At 45.3% G+C, this 17,034-nt stretch overlaps 1 long non-coding RNA gene across 1 annotated transcript; it reads left to right on the top strand.

Moving 5' to 3' along the window:
• The first annotated feature begins 15,151 nt into the window (after positions 1 to 15,151).
• On the top strand, positions 15,152 to 15,957 carry LOC134480071 (uncharacterized). The gene is made up of 2 exons (XR_010054213.1): positions 15,152 to 15,528; positions 15,723 to 15,957. It is a non-coding gene; the product is annotated as an uncharacterized LOC134480071 (long non-coding RNA).
• Positions 15,958 to 17,034: the final 1,077 nt, after the last annotated feature.

Here is a 17,034-nt window from a genome sequence, read left to right on the forward strand (position 1 = left end):
AATCTCCCTTCTCAGCTTCTGACTGTTGCTGTGTTTTTCATTGGCATGGATGAGGATGTGAAGCAGGCTAGCTGGTTAGGGGTGCCGTGACCTAACAGTCTTTGACCCCAACAGCTCTGGTAACAGTTTCAGTGAGCCTCGCCCAAAGAAAAGATAGATCACAGGTGTTAGTGACTCCTGCAAAGTCTACCCTGGGAGGACAGGAAGGATTGCATGGTTCTAGAAACTGATGGAAGGAATCTCTTTACCATGGGGAATTCTCTTATTTTCCACTTCAGCCAGCATCAGTTGCCTTTTACCTCTTCTTGGAGAGGCAGAGAAATAGATATTTAGACTTTGTTTCTTTGACTCTTAGGAAAATCTGACCCAGGAAAGTTTCTTCTGACCCAGGAAAGGACTTGAATTCAGTTCCCAGCCCTATTATACACCTTGCAACAACCTCTAAGTCCAACCCCAGGTATCTGATCGGCTCTTCTGGCCTCCACGTGTATCTGTAGTCACTCACACACACACACACACACACACACACACACACACACACACACACACACACACACACGTACACACTTTAAAAGACCTAAGGCAGCAATTTTCAACCTGAGAGTCTTGACCCCTTTTTGGGCCAAATGATCCTTTCACAGGGGTCACTTGAGACCATCTGAAAAACACAGATATTTACATTACAATTTATAACACTAGCAAAATTTCAGTTATGAAGTAGCAACAAAAATAATCTTATGGTTGGGGTCATCACAGCATGAGGAACTGCACTCAAGGATAGAACCATTAGGGAGGTTGAGAACATTGACCTAGAGGCTCTCCTGGGCTATTCTGTTTCTTTAGACTATTTCAGCAAGTGACAGGGAAGGTTGAAGTATGTTGGTCTTTGATGGCTGTACTGAGACGCTGGGCTTCTGTTCAAACATTTAAGATTGAGAAACAAAAGTACCAAGGAGAGGCAGGAGGATCAGTTATATGTCAAGTTTGAGGAGGGCAGCCTAGGCTATTTGGTTTAAAGAAGAAAAACAAACAAGCAAACAAACAAAAAACAACTGGTCAGGCATGGTAGCACAAGCCTTTGATCCAAGCTCTTCAGAGACAGAGGTAGAGGAGTCTCTGTGAGTTCAAATCCAGCCTGCTCTTTTCTCTGAATGGATAAATGATCAAAAGACTTTACACAAAAGATAAAGTAAAAACTAACAGAAGAAGTAGGATATTTTTGTGACATTAATCGTAGAAGACTTTCCTAAACAAAATCTACATGTGCTTATGTGAACACAACTGCAAGTGCCCAAGGGGGTCAGAAGAAGGTGTTGGATCCCCTGGAAATGGAGTTACAGGTGGCCGTGAGCTTGAGGCGTATTAAACCTTGGGGGAAAATAATCCTGCTTTTGACAATGGAGAATAGCAAAGATTTTTATTGCATACAACATCAAGAAATTAACAGACATATGATAGGCTAGTTGTCTGTAACACCTATAACCAATGATGACTTTATATCCAGAATGTATAAGGAACATTTACTTATTATCAGCATCAAAAACAAACAAAAGGTGGCTAGAGAGATGACTCTTTGGTTAAGAGTAGCTACTGCAGGCTAGAGAGATGGCTCAGTGGTTAAGAGCACTAATTGCTCTTCCAGAGGTTCTGAGTTCAAATCCCAGAAACCACATGGTGGCTCACAACCATCTGTAATGGGATCCAATGCCCTCTTCTGGTGTGTCTGAAGACAGCTACAGTGTACTTATATATAATGAATAAATCTTTAAAAAAAAAAGTAGGTACTGCTCTTGGAGAGGACCCCAGTGTGGCTCCCAGTGCCCACAGAGTACCATCTGAGTTGTAGCTCAGCTGCTGTTTTACTCTTAAGTGTATTCTAGAAGATTCTCTTCTTGGTTAGTAAGGAGAATGTTTACAGCAGCATTATTTGTGGTAGAGAATTCAGGAATCCGTTATTAGGAGGTGTTCTAGTTTGTTTCTGTTGCTGGAATAAAATCCCCTGACAAAGGCAACAGTGGGTAGGACACAGTTTATTTGGCTCACAATTCTAGGTTACAGTTCATCGCTGCAGGAAAGTCACATACGCAGGAACTTGAGACAGCTGGTTTTAACACACCCAGTGTCAAGAGCAGAGAGAAACAAAAGCGGCCACTCTGCCTGCCTGCTTGCTGATAATATCAGCCAGGTTTCTTTACTCATACAGTTCTGAGCCCAGCCTAAGGACTGGTGTTGCCCACAGTGGGCAGGGTCTTTGTATACTAATTAGCAGTGAAGACAATTCTTCAAAGACATGCCAGTAGGCCAACCAACCTAGATAATTTTTCATTAAGACTTTCCAGATGATTCTGTTGTATCAAATTGACTATTAAAACTAACCAGCAGTGCTGGGGAGATGGCTCAGCAATTGAGAGCTCACACTGCTCTTGCAGAGGACTTGAATTCAGTTCCCAGGAGCCCTATTATAGACCTTGCGACAACCTATAAGTCCAGCCCCAGGTATCTGATCGACTCTTCTGGCCTCCACGTGTATCTGTAGTCACATGCACACACACACACACATACACACACACACACACACACACACACACTCACTCACTTTAAAAACATCTTTAAAAAAACATCTTTTTAAAAAAAAGACAGAACTTCTGTGTAGCCCTGGCTCCTGGAACTTGCTCTGTAGACCAAGCTGGCCTTAAACTTACAGAAATTCACATGCCTTACTTCCAAAGTGCTGGGATTAAATGTGTGCAACATTACCATTTGGGGGAAAATCTTTAAAAATAAATAAAACTAGCCAGCACAGAAGATATAAGTAAAGTTTTAGGGGCTGTGGATATGGCTCAGTGGTAGAACATGTAGGTTCAGTCCCAAGCCCCATGAAAATAAATAAACTTCTAGCCAAATAAAACATATCTAAATGACCAATTTGGCCTGCTAAACACAGTTTGCAATTCCTGGTGAGCATCATGGGTAGGAGTCTGTTACGAAATAAAGGGGTATGGAAGAGAGGAACGGAAGTAGACCCTTCCCACCTCATCGTCCTCAGCCTCTCTCCTCTCCATGGGCAGCCTTCCAAAGATCTTTGCTGGAGACGCAGGCACAAAGAGATTGAAGCTGAGAAAACAGAGACGGGATATTAAGATAATACCCTCACCCCTTTACCCTCAAATTAGGATATCATCCTCATAGCCACGAATTTGGATTATTGATACTTCCTATCAATATAGAGCAAAGGTCTCATAAACACACACACACACACACACACACACACACACACACACACACGAGACACACAGTCACACTCTTTGAACCACACTATGGTAGTGACCATGACAGCAACCTCAAGGTATCTCCTGAGGATCTCTGAGAAGGCAAAACGTGGAGAGGATGGAGTGTGGCTTTCACCTGAGTCCTTGATCGAGAACTCAAACATACCCATACCTCCTTTGACTGATGACATCATTGCTTCTACTTAGCACCGAACATTCCATCTCCTCTTGGTAGCAAAGAGGAATGAGGCTCTAACTGGGTGAGGTGACAAGTCAGGGGACCCAAAAGACCCTTTGAAAAAAGCATCTTTATTTCACCTGCATGGATATTTTGCCTGCATGCATCTCTGTACACCATAAATGTTCCTAGTGCCCACAAAGGCTAGCAATTAATACTTACTCATACCCCAGGAACTGGAGTTAGAGACAGTTGTGAGCTTTCATGAGGGTGCTGGGAATTGAACCATGGTCCTCCTTTCATGAACTATAGACAAACAGGCAGCGTCCTAACCACTGAGCATCTCTCCAGCCCCTCAGAGGTCCTTTTGTGGGTTAGCCCTTATTTGACATACCCACAGCAGAGAATGATCCCTTTCATTCTAATCTCAGAATAGCCACGGTTCTGTCTCTTGCCAGGTAAGACAACTGGGAATTTAACACCTTCCAGCACTGAACCCAGAGATTTCTGGGGACTTGGAACACCTGGGAAAATTACATATTTTAGGATCCTAGCTTAAGATACTCCTCTTATCTATCCACATCAGAAAAGGCCACTTACCCTCTAAATATACAAAGAAGTTTCTGCTCTTACATAAAACTTTGTGATCCTTTGGTTGGAAGCAATAGAGGTGTTGTCTTAGTTCCTTTTCTAAGACAGGTCAGAAGCAAAGAACCTATAAAACCATATATCAACACATGTATTAAAAGAAAGGATCGCATGGCAGGTTCAATGTTCAGTATCCTGGGAGTTTAGGGAAAACCTCTGAGCTGGCAGCTGAGATCAGAAGATGCTTCAGAATGGAGGGAGGCCCTGTGGCTTGTGGGAAAGCCTTCAGATAGAAGGAGGAACAGAGTGTGGACCGAAAGCCAGCAGAGGTAGTGGGGTGGAAGGAGAACGGGAAAGAATGCTGCCTGACAGAGCCAAAGAGGGGTGACCCTGAGCCCGAGGGCTGTGCACGTCTCTAGGAGAAAGCAGCCTTGGTTGGGTTTCGAGCAGTGGGGGCTGGAGTTGGTGGGGAGTCTTGATTGGCTCCATATGGTGAAGCAATGACCCTGGCTGCAGAAGGCTCAGGCAAGAGTGGATGCTTCTCACCAGACTTCCACAGGTGATGTATGCCAGGAAAGAGAAGTAGCTCTGACTGGCATTCACACAGTGGTGTGGAGAGAAGGCTTGTGGGAAGACTCTAAGGAGGGAAAATCACTGGACACATTTACTTAACCTTTTCTGATAGGATCTCATGTAGCCCAGGTTAGCCTTGAACTTACCAATGTAGATGAGGATGACCTTGAACGTTTTTTAAATTATCCTTACTTATTTATAAGTATGTGCATGCAAATGCCATGGCATCCATGTGAAGGTTGGGGGACAGCTTGCAGGAGTAGTTCTCTATCTCCACCATGCGGGTTGCAGAGGTCAAACCCAGGTCATTAGGCTTAGAGCTAAGGCCTTCACTCGCTGAGCCATCTTGCATCACAGGATCCTGCCGTGCTACCTGAGTGTGATCCTCCTGTCTCCATCTCCCAAGTGCTGGGACCTCAGGCATGTGCTGTCACCTGTGTTCTGCTCTGCGGTGATGAAGATCAATCCCTCTGAGTGCTGGCCACACATTCTACCAAGAGAGCCACAGCCAAAGCCCTGCTGTGGGTTTATCACCATAAAACACACCCTGAATTGTCACTTACCCACATAGGTGGCCCGAAATCTGCTCTGCCCGGGTGTGAGCTGTTCCCCCAATGCAGATGGCTCTAAGAATGCCCCTGCCACACCAGTGCCTCCCACGAGTGCTCAGAAAGCCAGCCCAGTTAGCTACAAGCCATACTGCGAAGCCACTTCAGATGCCACTCCCCAGCCAGGGTTTAGTGTCTGGCGATGCCATGGCTAGTTGAGTCTGCACCCACTCTCCCTCTGGTGCAATCTGCCTCTGACTGGAGTCAGTTAACACTGCCAACAAGCCTGCAGCAAGCAGCAAGTCAAAGAGGCACGTACGACGAGTCTACCTGTCAACTCCCGGTCTACACGGCCATCCTTATGTTGCTGTATTTGGATGATCAAAAAAAAAATTATTTTTTTGAAATGCTGATGGTTTGGCATTTGTAGTATGGAAAGCAATCTGGAAAGGCCCAAGTTCCCAGCATGTGCGTCTCCACCATTAGCTGCCTGGGACAGATTGTCAGCCCGAGATTCTGTAGGCTCAGAAGAGTGAGCGTATCCGGTGGGTCGCTTCCCTGGAAGCAGCCTTAATGAGTTTCAGTGATGTGCCTTTCCACAGAACCCAGCAGTGAGTCACAGCTAATTAGTTCACTCCTTCCCCTAGAGCCTACCGGGGGTCACGTTCTGTGCGATGGTGTTTCACAGCCTCCAGACACGGCTTCTGCTTTAATTGGTTTTATCTGTGATTAATGACAGCTCAAAAACAATATACGCAAAAGTGACAGTGGCAAAGAGACAGAGGACCTAAACAGTGCCCTAGGTGTCAGAAATAATTGATAATCAAGCACTTGCAAATGTCTGGACAAATCTGATTGTCTTTAAGAGTTGAAACCCCAATAATGCTGGACTTTTGTATTTAAGTCAGCAGATAGCGAAGCTATGACTGTTGACCCTGTTGGTTCGCTGTGCATATGTGTGTCAAATACTCTGTGCCACACCCACAACTCTGAGTACACACTCTTTAACGTCCATGCTCTATCTTCTTGCCTATACCCTCTGGTATGTCCACTGTAGGAGCAGACACGCGCACAGGTGCACACACACACACACACACACACACACACAGACACACACACACACACACACACACACACACAGACACACACACACACACACACACACACACACACACACACACACACAGAAGGTATGTATTCCCAGGACAAAACAGTTTGACATTTTGAAGACAACAAGAAGAGTGAAGTGTGCTACCCCTCGGGTCTGAGATAGTTCTGAAGGCCCAGATACTGAAGGCTGCCTGTGGTGACGTGGGAGGGCCTACTGGAAGAATGTTATGCTACTGGAGGTATGCCGGGATGCCTGCCCCTCCTCTGGGTCTCCGTCTTTCACTTCCTGGCAACCGTGGGGCAATCACTACTTGTGTTATTTTTGTTTTCTGAGACAGTCTCACGTAGCCCAGGCTAGCCTCCAGTTTCCTATGTTGCTGAGAATGACCTTGAAATTCAGATCCTTCTACCTTTGCACCCTGGGTGCTGGGATTACAGGTTTGCACATGATGCCCGTTTCTACAGTGCTGGGGTTCAAACTGAAGACTGCTGGCACACGTTCTCTTAATGGAGCTATGTTCTCAGCCTGTGCCACATGTTCTTAACATAATGAAGCGCTCAGCCATGGCCTGAAGCAAAGAGGGCACACAACCATGGCCTGAAATGTTAGAACCCAGGAGCAAAAGAAGCATTTCCCCCTTTTTGTTTGACTCTGGTTGCTGGGGATCTTAGCAATCCCACCCCCAACCCCCCAACCCCACTTCCTTCTAAGCAGATCCCCGCAGAGCTCCAGCTCCAGTCCTTTTCTGTTTTGTAGAAATGGCTTGGCTCAGGCAATCATTTTTTTTTTTATTTTTCTGATCATGATGATGTGAGGTTGACTAACTCAAGGTGAGAGAAATATTCTTCTGGGAGATGTTAAAAGTCGATGGCAGGTTTTAGAGAGGTGTAGAGTTTCGGTTTATTTCACGGGCTTGGGGTGGGGGGATCATATCGCAGAAGCTGTAAGGAGAAAGTGTGGGGGTGAGGGTTTGCCGTAATTCACCATTTCTCTTTTGAATCTTGAACTTGCATTGTAGCAATGTGGGGACCCCATCTCTAAAGAGATTCTCAGGGGTTTGCATCATGCGGCAGAAGCCAGTTCTGCCATACTGGGATGAGGTCAAGTTTGACCTTTGACTGGACAGGAGTTTCTCAAAGATTGTGCTCAGTGAAAGCCAAGTACTTCCTGGAGAGAGAACTGAGATGGCTTCCTGAGGCTGGTTTCCTGCCTGGGTGTCAGCACTGTAACCCTAAGCAATGTCTTTCCATGTTAGGTATGTGACACTCACTCGAGGCGCTTAAGACCAACCAGGACGATGAGGGGAGGTGCTGTCTCAAAGAGCTATGGAAACATTTTCAATTTAAAAATACGAACTTGTTGGATTTAAAGTAGGGACTCTGGTTGACCTGAAACTGGCCATCTGAGCTATGTGAGGCATTAACTCCAAGAACCAGCAAGGTATTTGTAAAGGTAATGTTTCGGGAGCCCGAGAGTCTGTAAATGGTTCAGTAACCACAGTAGGAGGAAGGGAGTTGGGTGCTGGGACTCAGCAAGGAACCTAAACAAGATATTGACTAACAGGGCTGGGGATTTAGCTCAGTGGTAGAGCGCTTACCTAGGAAGCGCAAGGCCCTGGGTTCGGTCCCCAGCTCCGAAAAAAGAACCACAAAACAAAAAAAAGGGGAGGGGTTGGGGATTTAGCTCAGTGGTAGAGCGCTTGCCTAACAAGCACAAGGCCCTGGGTTCGGTCCCCAGCTCTGAAAAAAAAAAAAAAGAAAGAAAAAAGAAAAAAAAAAAGATATTGACTAACAGTAGACTCAATGCTTGGAACCTGAAACCAATGGTGAGTATTTCTCCTGTCTGTCTGTCTGTCTGTCTGTCTGTCTGTCTAACTATCCATCTACCTATCTTATCTAACTATTATCATCTATCTATCATCTATTATCTATCCATCTATCTATTAACTCTCTATCATCTATCTATCTATCTATCTATCTATCTATCTACCTATCTATCTACCTATCTATCTATCATGTTGTGTATTGTGCATGTTCAGGTAGGTATACTTATCTGCATACATGATGTAGAAACATGAGGACAACTTGGGTGCCATTCTTCAGATTCCCAGTGAGCTCGAGGGATCCCCCATCTCTACCTCCCGTCTTGCTATCGCTGAGCTTCCAAGTGTGTGCCACCATGCATAACACTGTGGAAAAACAATAGTTATTTTTGTTTATTTTGAGCCAGGGTCTCACTAGAGAGCCCTGCCTGTCTTGGAACTCACTGTGTACACAGGCTGGCTTTGAACTTACGGGGATCCTCCTGTCTCTGCCATTTGAGTGCTGGCATTGAAGGTGTGTGCCACCACGCAGCCCACACCTGAATTTTCATGTGGGTTCTGAGAGTTGAGTTCAGATCCTCATGTTTCTGGGGTAAGGGCTTTATCAACTGAGCGGCCATCTACCCAGCCCTTGTTGTTTGCTGGTTTGGTTAATGCTGGGGATTGAAACCAGGCATTTTCACACACTGAACACTTGCTTTCCCATCCAGCTGCACCTCTTTAAAATGGCGTTCAGCCCCCAGTGAACTAGACTATGGGGGGAGGGCGGCAATGGGGGGAGGGTTGGGAGGGGAACACCCATAAGGAAGGGGAGGGGGGAGGGGGATTTTGCCCGGAAACCGGGAAAGGGAATAACACTTGAAATGTATATAAGAAATACTCAAGTTAATAAAAAAAAAATAAATAAAAAAAAAATAAAATGGCGTTCAGAGTTTTGAGCCAAAATAGTTAGTTAGTGAACATAGCATCCCCAGGAGACTAGCTGGCACGTAATCCGTTCCTGACTCACATCCGCAGTCTTCATCATCACTGACGTGACCTCCATCGTCATCACCATCATCCCAGCTCTTCCAACTTACAGGTATGTGACCAAGGGGCACGACCTAACATTTATAAGGCTTCTATTCCTCATATCTGCATCAAAGCAGGAGAAACAGTTATCAAGGATACAGCGAGAAAGAGGGTCGATGACGTACACATATCAACCAACAAGATGCTTAGCAACTAGGAGAGCTTTGATAAGTGGGTGTTATTATCCCCTGGTGTTGAGAGCTTGCCTTCTTGATGGGTAGTCAAAATAGCTATTCTGATATGGTTTTCATATGATTGGGAGGAAGTCGCCGACGTCCACCAAGTGGAAACAGTCTGCTGTACTGGACAGAGGCTCCTGCTTGCTTTCTTTTTGTCGTTTTAATGTTTAAATGAAACATAAAATCTGCACAGGTTGGAGGGTAGAGAGATAGCTCAGCAGTTAAGAATGAGTACTGCTCTTCCAGAGGACCTGAGTTCAGTTCCCAGCCCTACATCAGGCAGCTATGAGCTGTCTGTCACTCTAGCTCCAGATGTGACACTGACTTCTGGCCTCTTCGAGCACACGGCATGCACACAGAGATAAACACATGAATAAAAATAAAAAACAAATTAAAAAATTGTACATGTTGCTGCATGCCTGAAACCCCAGAACTTAGGAGGTAGATGAGAGAGAACTGGCGTTCAAGATCAGCTTCAGATATAGTTCCTCTGGAAGAGCAGCCAGTGCTCTTGGCCACTAAGCCACCTGCTCCTACTACTACCTCTCAGTGCTGGCAACACATTTTATTCTATGTTGGAACCAATCAAGGGCTTCGTGCATACTAGACAAAACTCTTCCAAACGAGTCATAACTTCAGCCCATTTGAGGCAGCTTTCAGGAGGATCTTTCCTCTTCATTTGATGTGTGATTTGATCCGGTATCTTTCTGATGGCCCCAAGTTTACTCTTGTACATATTTAGAGCTTTGTCACTGAAGAAACTGGAGGGAATTGAAGACTTGAGGTCACAGATAGTGTCACCAGACTTAGCAGATAAAAATATAGGTGTTATATATTGCCTATTTGTCTCTGTAATCCCAGGATGCTGAGGCAGGAGGATGAAAAGTTAAGGGACAGCTCTGGGTACATCAAGGCCATCTCCAGACACCTAATGAGCCTGTATTAACAAAGCAAAACAGCCATCAAGCTAAAGTGTGATACGTTCTGCAACTTTGCAAGATCTAGTGGAGTACAAGTTTAAGACAGAGAGCAAGAGAGTGAAAGAAAGGACACATGAGCTTTCGCTAGAATCTCAGGCTAGGAGGCTCCAGGGAGAATCTTCTTCCATAAGTCATGTTAGGAGAGAACTGAAGCAAAATGAATCCTGGAGACCAGACTCTAGTAAGAAGTCCAGGTTATTGTTCTTCTTCCTTCCTTTTCCCATGTTCTGTGAGTGTCTGTGTATGCATGTTTTTGAATGAGTGTGTGGATGCTTGTGTGTGTGTGTGTGTGTGTGTGTGTTTGTGTGTGTGTGTATTGCATGTGGCAGCCCAAGGTTGATGTCAAGAACCACCCTTGATCTCTCTTTCCTCTTATTCACTGAGCCAAGGCCTTCCAATCAAATTCAGAGCTCACTGATATTGCTAGTCTCTAGCCAGCTTGCTCAGGAGAACTCCCTGTCTCTCTACCTTCTGAGGCTAGAAAGAGGGGGTGGATACAGGGCGGGGATGGGAATGGAGGAATGGGACAACTAAGACAGGACGTGCGGTGGGGAGGAACATGGGTTGGTAGGGGCGGAGGGGTGGGACCAGAGGAGGGATTGGGATGATGACTACACCATGTGGGGAAGGGGACGGGGCACTGGGAGGAGGGCACGTAACACTACAGTATGCCATGCCTATCCAGCGCAAATGAGGGTTCTGGGGATTTAAACTCCGGTCTTCACACTTGGGTGGCAAACATGCGTTAGCCACAGAGCTACTTCCCAGCCTGCTCCAAGGTGTCTTGTTTCTTTCCATCATTATTTCCATCAGGAAAGCACCCACATGATCCCCTGATCTCAACACAGGCTGTCTGTCCTATCCTTAACCCTACAGTTCCTCCATCTCCAGTGACCAGAAGTACTTCAGTCTCTCCACAGTCTAAGAATGGCTTGATGAGAACCTGGGAAAGCCTGACCTCTTGGGCTTTATTTTATTTAGCCCAGGGTTAGGGAGTGGCCTGGTGATTTGGTTTTGTCAACTTGACACAGATAAGGACAGGGAACCTCACCTGAGAAAATGCCTCCACCAGACTGGACTGGAGACAGATCTGAAGGGCATTTTCTTGATTAATGATTGATGTGGGAGGGCCTGGCCTACTGTGGGTGGTACCATCCTGTACTGGCTGGTTTTGTGTGTAAACCTGACACAAGTTAGAGTCATCAGGAAGGAAGGAGCCTTAGTAGAGGAAATGCCTCCATGAGATCCAGCTATATGATATTTTCTCAATTAGTGATGAATGGGGGAGGGCCCAGCCATCCCTGGGCTGGCAGTCCTGGGTTCTATGAAAAAGCAGGCCGAGCAAGCCATGGGAAGCAAGTCAGTAAGCAGCACCCCTTCATGGCCACTGCATCAGCTCCTGCCTCCAGGTTCCAGCCTTGCTTGAGTTCTTGTCCTGACTTCCTCCAGTGATGGATTATGATCTGGAAGTGTAAGCCAAACAAACCCTTTCCTCACCAACTACTTTTTGGTCATGGAGTTTTGTCAAAACAATAGAAACCCTAACTAAAACACACCCCAGACATGGTGGTATGGTTGTATCCAAGATATAAGGGACAAACCAGCAAGTAGTGTTCCTTCATGGCCTCTGCTTTAGTCCCTGTCCCCAGACTCCTGCCTTGAGCTCTTCCTGACCTCTTCAGTGATGGTCTGTGACCTGAGAGTTGTAAGACACAATGAACCATTTCCTCCCTGGGCTATCTCTGGTCAGTGTGTTAGCACCACAATAGGAAGCCATCTAGGGTAGAGAGAGAGTTCTGGTTGCTTCTCGTCCCAAGCTCCATTGAATTCCTAACTTACCTTTTTCAGAGATGAAAACAGATATCAGAGCAAATATCAACCTAACGACTTTCAACTCAAACTGAGGCTGACATATTTATACCTACCATTTCTTCTAGTGAGATGAGGAACTGACCCCTGGGAAAAGTCAGGCTTCTAATTCTCCATCTCACCACCCATCTAACCACAAACATTTTCTTTTGAAGACTGTGCCTGACACAAGGCTGCTTGTACATACATGCATCTGTGTTTATTGCCCACTCCAATTTTCAGTGTCTGAAACCACATGGAGCTAGCCTCATGGAAGGCTTTTAGATCCCAGAAGCCATGACAAGAGAGGAGCCATTACATGTGCCTTGAAATCATCTCTCCATCGGCTATCCCCAGGACACTGTAATCTCAGCCCTTTCTGCTCTAAACTCTGCTACTGAGCAGTTAGTTAGGCCTTCTGGTCTACCACAGCTCCTGAGCGTGATCAATGGCAGACCATCATCTTCCTCTCTTTCCAACAAACCTGGCTGCACACAAGCCTCGGGGGTGGAAAGAGGGTGACCATGAGACTTCTCCAAGCCCTTGACTGTCCTTTTATTTCCTCTCCTATGCAAGACTTTCTATTATTGTCAATTCTCACCCCCATATTCTGGCATGAAACTGCATAGAGTCCAAGAATTATAAATCCCACCTGGGCTTCCAGGTTGTTCTAAGGTATTTTTGTTGAGGTAGGAGGACAGAACATATTTCATATATATATATATATATATATATATATATATATATATATAGAGAGAGAGAGAGAGAGAGAGAGAGAGAGAGAGAGAGAGGATCTATGTACAAGTTCAGGCTGACCTTGAACTTGTAGGTGGTTCTCCTGCCTATGCAAGAGGCAAATGTGTGGGGTGATTTTCTGATTAACGAATGATGTGGGAGGGCCTAGCCCACTACGGGCCATGCTAACCCCGGGTAAGTGGTCCTAGATTGTATAAGAAAGCAGGCTGAGGTAAGCCATAGAGAACAAGCCGGTGAGCATCAGTCTTTTATGGCTTCCATCTCAACTCCTCCTCTAGTCCATGCCCTGACCTCCCTGCAAGATGAACTACAGAGGCTAAGCTGAAAACAAACAAGCAAACAACAAACAAAGAACCCTTTCCTCTTCAAGCTGCTTTTAATCAGGTTACTTTATCACAACTATAAAAACCCAACTGAGACAGACTACCGTTTTGGTGACGACTGGACATTTGTACCAGGTGGTGTGTGCTGGGTGGGGGATGGGGGAAGGTAAGGTTCAAAAGGCCCTGGAGCCATCTGGGTGAAAGAGAAAGGGCTTTGAGTAGCTGCCAGGAGAGGGACTTAAGGAAAGGGCGGAGTATATGCAGCCTTTAAGTTCCCTTGTTTGAAACAGGGTCTTATTTTCCAACCCAAGCTGGTCCAAACCTCGGAATTCTGCCTCAGACTCCCAAGTGCTGGGACTACAGGAGTGCACCACCACATCCAAATTATGCAACTGTTTTCAGAGACTCTTTGCTATGTTTTTGTTTATTTTTTTTAATCCTATATCTATGGGTAATTTGCATGCGTATGTATCTGTGTTCCACATGTGTGCCTGGTAGCCATAGTGGCCAGAAGAGAGTTTCCAGTCCCCTGGAACTAAAGTTACAGATGGTGACTTGTCACCATGTGGGTGCTAGAAGTCAAATGTGGGTCCTCTACAAAAGCAGGCAATGCTCTTGACGGTGGAGCCAGCCTCCCTCCATCGTGAGGGTCTTCTGTCTGGTCTTTGTTGCTGTTGCTGTCATTGTTTAAAGACAGAGTCTCGTGTAGCCCATGCTGGCCTTGAACTATGCCCTTGAACTTCTGCTCTTTTTGCCTTCACTTCCCGAGTGCTGAGATTTCAGATGTGGGTAGTCTGCCTAGTTCATGTGGTGCAAAGGAATAAACCCAGAACTTCATGCATGCCAGACAAGCACTTTCCCAACTGAGTTACATCACATTTGGTGGACTGTGTCTAACGTCCCAGAAGAAAGTCAGTAAACTCTACCTTCTTTGGGGCTCTTAGAAAGTCAGATTTCTTTGCTGGTTTGGAGGAAGATGATCAAGATTTATATAATGAGGCTCACTTGAAGGTGATCTTCGAGGCAGCAGCTACTTAGGGCCCATGTGCAGTTGCATTAACTAATTCCACCCGATATGGAGACCCACCTTCCTCTTCTCCAGAACTCAGGATGGTAAACACTGCAAACGAAGCAGGGCTCCTGCAACTGCAGCAGACTCCCTCAAGGGTTGGCTGGAAGGTGAGTTAAGAGCGAGCCAGGCTGTGTGCTGGGTCCTCTGGGCCCACCATGCTCCTCTTAAATAATGTGCTTTGGCTGTTTTCCTTTTCTGTTTTTATGATGAACGTGTTTTGTGTTCATTAAATAATATTTGGGAAATGCAGTAAACAGTAAAAGAAGCCAAGGAAATTCCTCTGTGGTCTCACAGTCCACTCTAAACATGTTTCCTTCAAAGTGGATGCATTCTTTACATAGATTAGGGGAGAGGGAAAGGAGGGAGAGAAAGGAGATTTTTAGTATAATTGGATGCACTTCCCTGAAGCGCTGCTTTCAAGGCAAAGGGGTTAATGTGATTTTCAAATGCTAAATGCTAAATGAGTCATCTTAGAAGTATTGAGCAATTTCATGATTTTGGTAAAAACAAAGTTGACTCTTCTTCATCCTGTCATTAGGAGTCACCTACTCAAATACACAGCTGCTCTTTTCGAGGTCCATACTTAGGGAGAAGGAGAGTAAAGCACACATCAAGATACATAAATGGGGGGCTGGGGATTTAGCTCAGTGGTAGAGCGCTTACCTAGGAAGCGTAAGGCCCTGGGTTCGGTCCCCAGCTCCGAAAAAAAGAACCAAAAAAAAAAAAAGATACATAAATGGAATGCTGAGGAAAGACAGCTCAGCTAGGGAATACTTGCTGCCAAGCCTGCAGACCTGGGTTCAACCCTAGGTCCCACATGGGAAAGGAGAGAATCTATTCCTGAAAGCTGTCCCCTGACTTCCAATGCACACTATGGCACACAGGTAAGTCCCTACCCCCGGTACATGCACACACACACACACACACACACACACACACACACACACACGTGATAAAATAAATAGCATTTACAGAAAGATGAATATGATGACATCGTGCTTGTAAAGCTGAAGCAGGACAATGGTGAGTTCCAGGACAGTCTTGACTGCAAAACAACATTCTGTCTTAGAACAAACAAACAAACAAAGCCCACTAAAGATGTGCAATGCACATACTAGTGTGACTTGAATACTTATTAAGCTGGGAGTCATGATTCATGGCCGTTACCCCAGTGTGTGGAAGACTGGGACAGTAAAATCATGAACCTAAGGTCAGACTGGGCTACATAGCAAAACTCTATTAAAGAGAAGGGGGAGGGGGAGGAGGAGAGGAAGAGGACAGATTATTAAACTTGTGTTTCTTAGTCAAATAGACTTACTTCTTACTAAAGTTAAAAGAAGTTTTAAAAAAATACAACAGGCTTAATCATTTAAATTTCTTAATAAATTTTGTCCTTTAATACAGCTGGTGTGGAGCTCACTGACAGGACCTGTTGAGCATACACAAGACTCTGGGTTCACTTCCCAACACCAAAGCCATTCACACCTTAAAGCCAGCATTCAGAGATGTCAGAGGCAAGTGTACCTCTATGAGGTAGGCCATCCTGGACTACATTGGTAGTTCTACCCAGCAAGAGCCACGAAGTCAAGTAAGACACTGCCTCAAACAAAAGAAAAAGAAAACCATATTCTAAAATGGATTTAGATTGTATGTATTCAATGATGTTTGTATTCAATGATGACTTTTCTCAAAGATTAACGAAGGGTGAAATCTGAGGCAGGACTATCCACAAGGAACAAGGAGTAGTTTAAATTACTTATTTCTGTTGAGCAAAGACAGGAACATGCTTCATTTTGCTGCAGCCACGGGGGTGGGGAGGTGCTCAGCTCATTTTCTCAATGCTTTTGAGAAAATATTCTCTGGGGAATTGTTTATAGCCACAATGTTAAGATTTCCAAACTTCAGGTTTTTGATAAGTATTTCCTAAAACCTAAAAGGACCCATCCATCTCCCTAATGAATCCCATCCCACAATTTCTCACTTTTTTTCATATGTGCATGTACATATGGATGGATCATGCACATGTGTGTGCAGATGCATGTGTGTGCAGATGCATGTGTGTGCAGATGCATGTGTGTGCAGATGCATGTGTGTGCAGATGCATGTATGTATGTATATTCATGGAAGCCAGAGGGAGATGGCATGTGTCCTGATCCATCACTGTCTGCCTTATTTCGCTGAGGTAGAGTCTGTCACTGAAATTGAACCTAGAATGGTGGCCAGAGAGCCTCAAGGATCTCCCTGCCCCCACCTCCACAGTAGGGGACCACGCCCAGCCTTTTTATTTGAGTGCTGAGATCTGAACTCAGGTCCTCTTGCTTTTTTTTTTTTTTAAAGATTTATTTATTTATTAAGTACACTGCAGCTGTCTTCAGACACACCAGAAGAGGGCATCAGATCTCATTACAGATGGTTGTGAGCCACCATGTGGTTGTGGGATTTGAACTCAGGACCTCTGGAAGAGCATTCAGTGCCCTTAACCGCTGAGCTGGTTCTCTTGCTTCTATAGCAATCATTCTTGCCCACTGAGCCATCTCTTCAGCCCCATTTTCTTTTAGCCTGTCTAAGCAGTCTTTACAGGAGAATAGCTCAAGGGGAACCCGCTCAAGGACACCATGCAAAGCAGCTCTTCCTTTGCTGTCAAAACCTAAACTGTACGATCTCTACTTAGCCTTTCTTAGTATTATCCTGCCCATGTAGCAATCTATTGGACTTT

This window comes from Rattus norvegicus, chromosome 8 (genome assembly GCF_036323735.1).
Source record: "Rattus norvegicus strain BN/NHsdMcwi chromosome 8, GRCr8, whole genome shotgun sequence".
Lineage (NCBI taxonomy): Eukaryota > Metazoa > Chordata > Mammalia > Rodentia > Muridae > Rattus > Rattus norvegicus.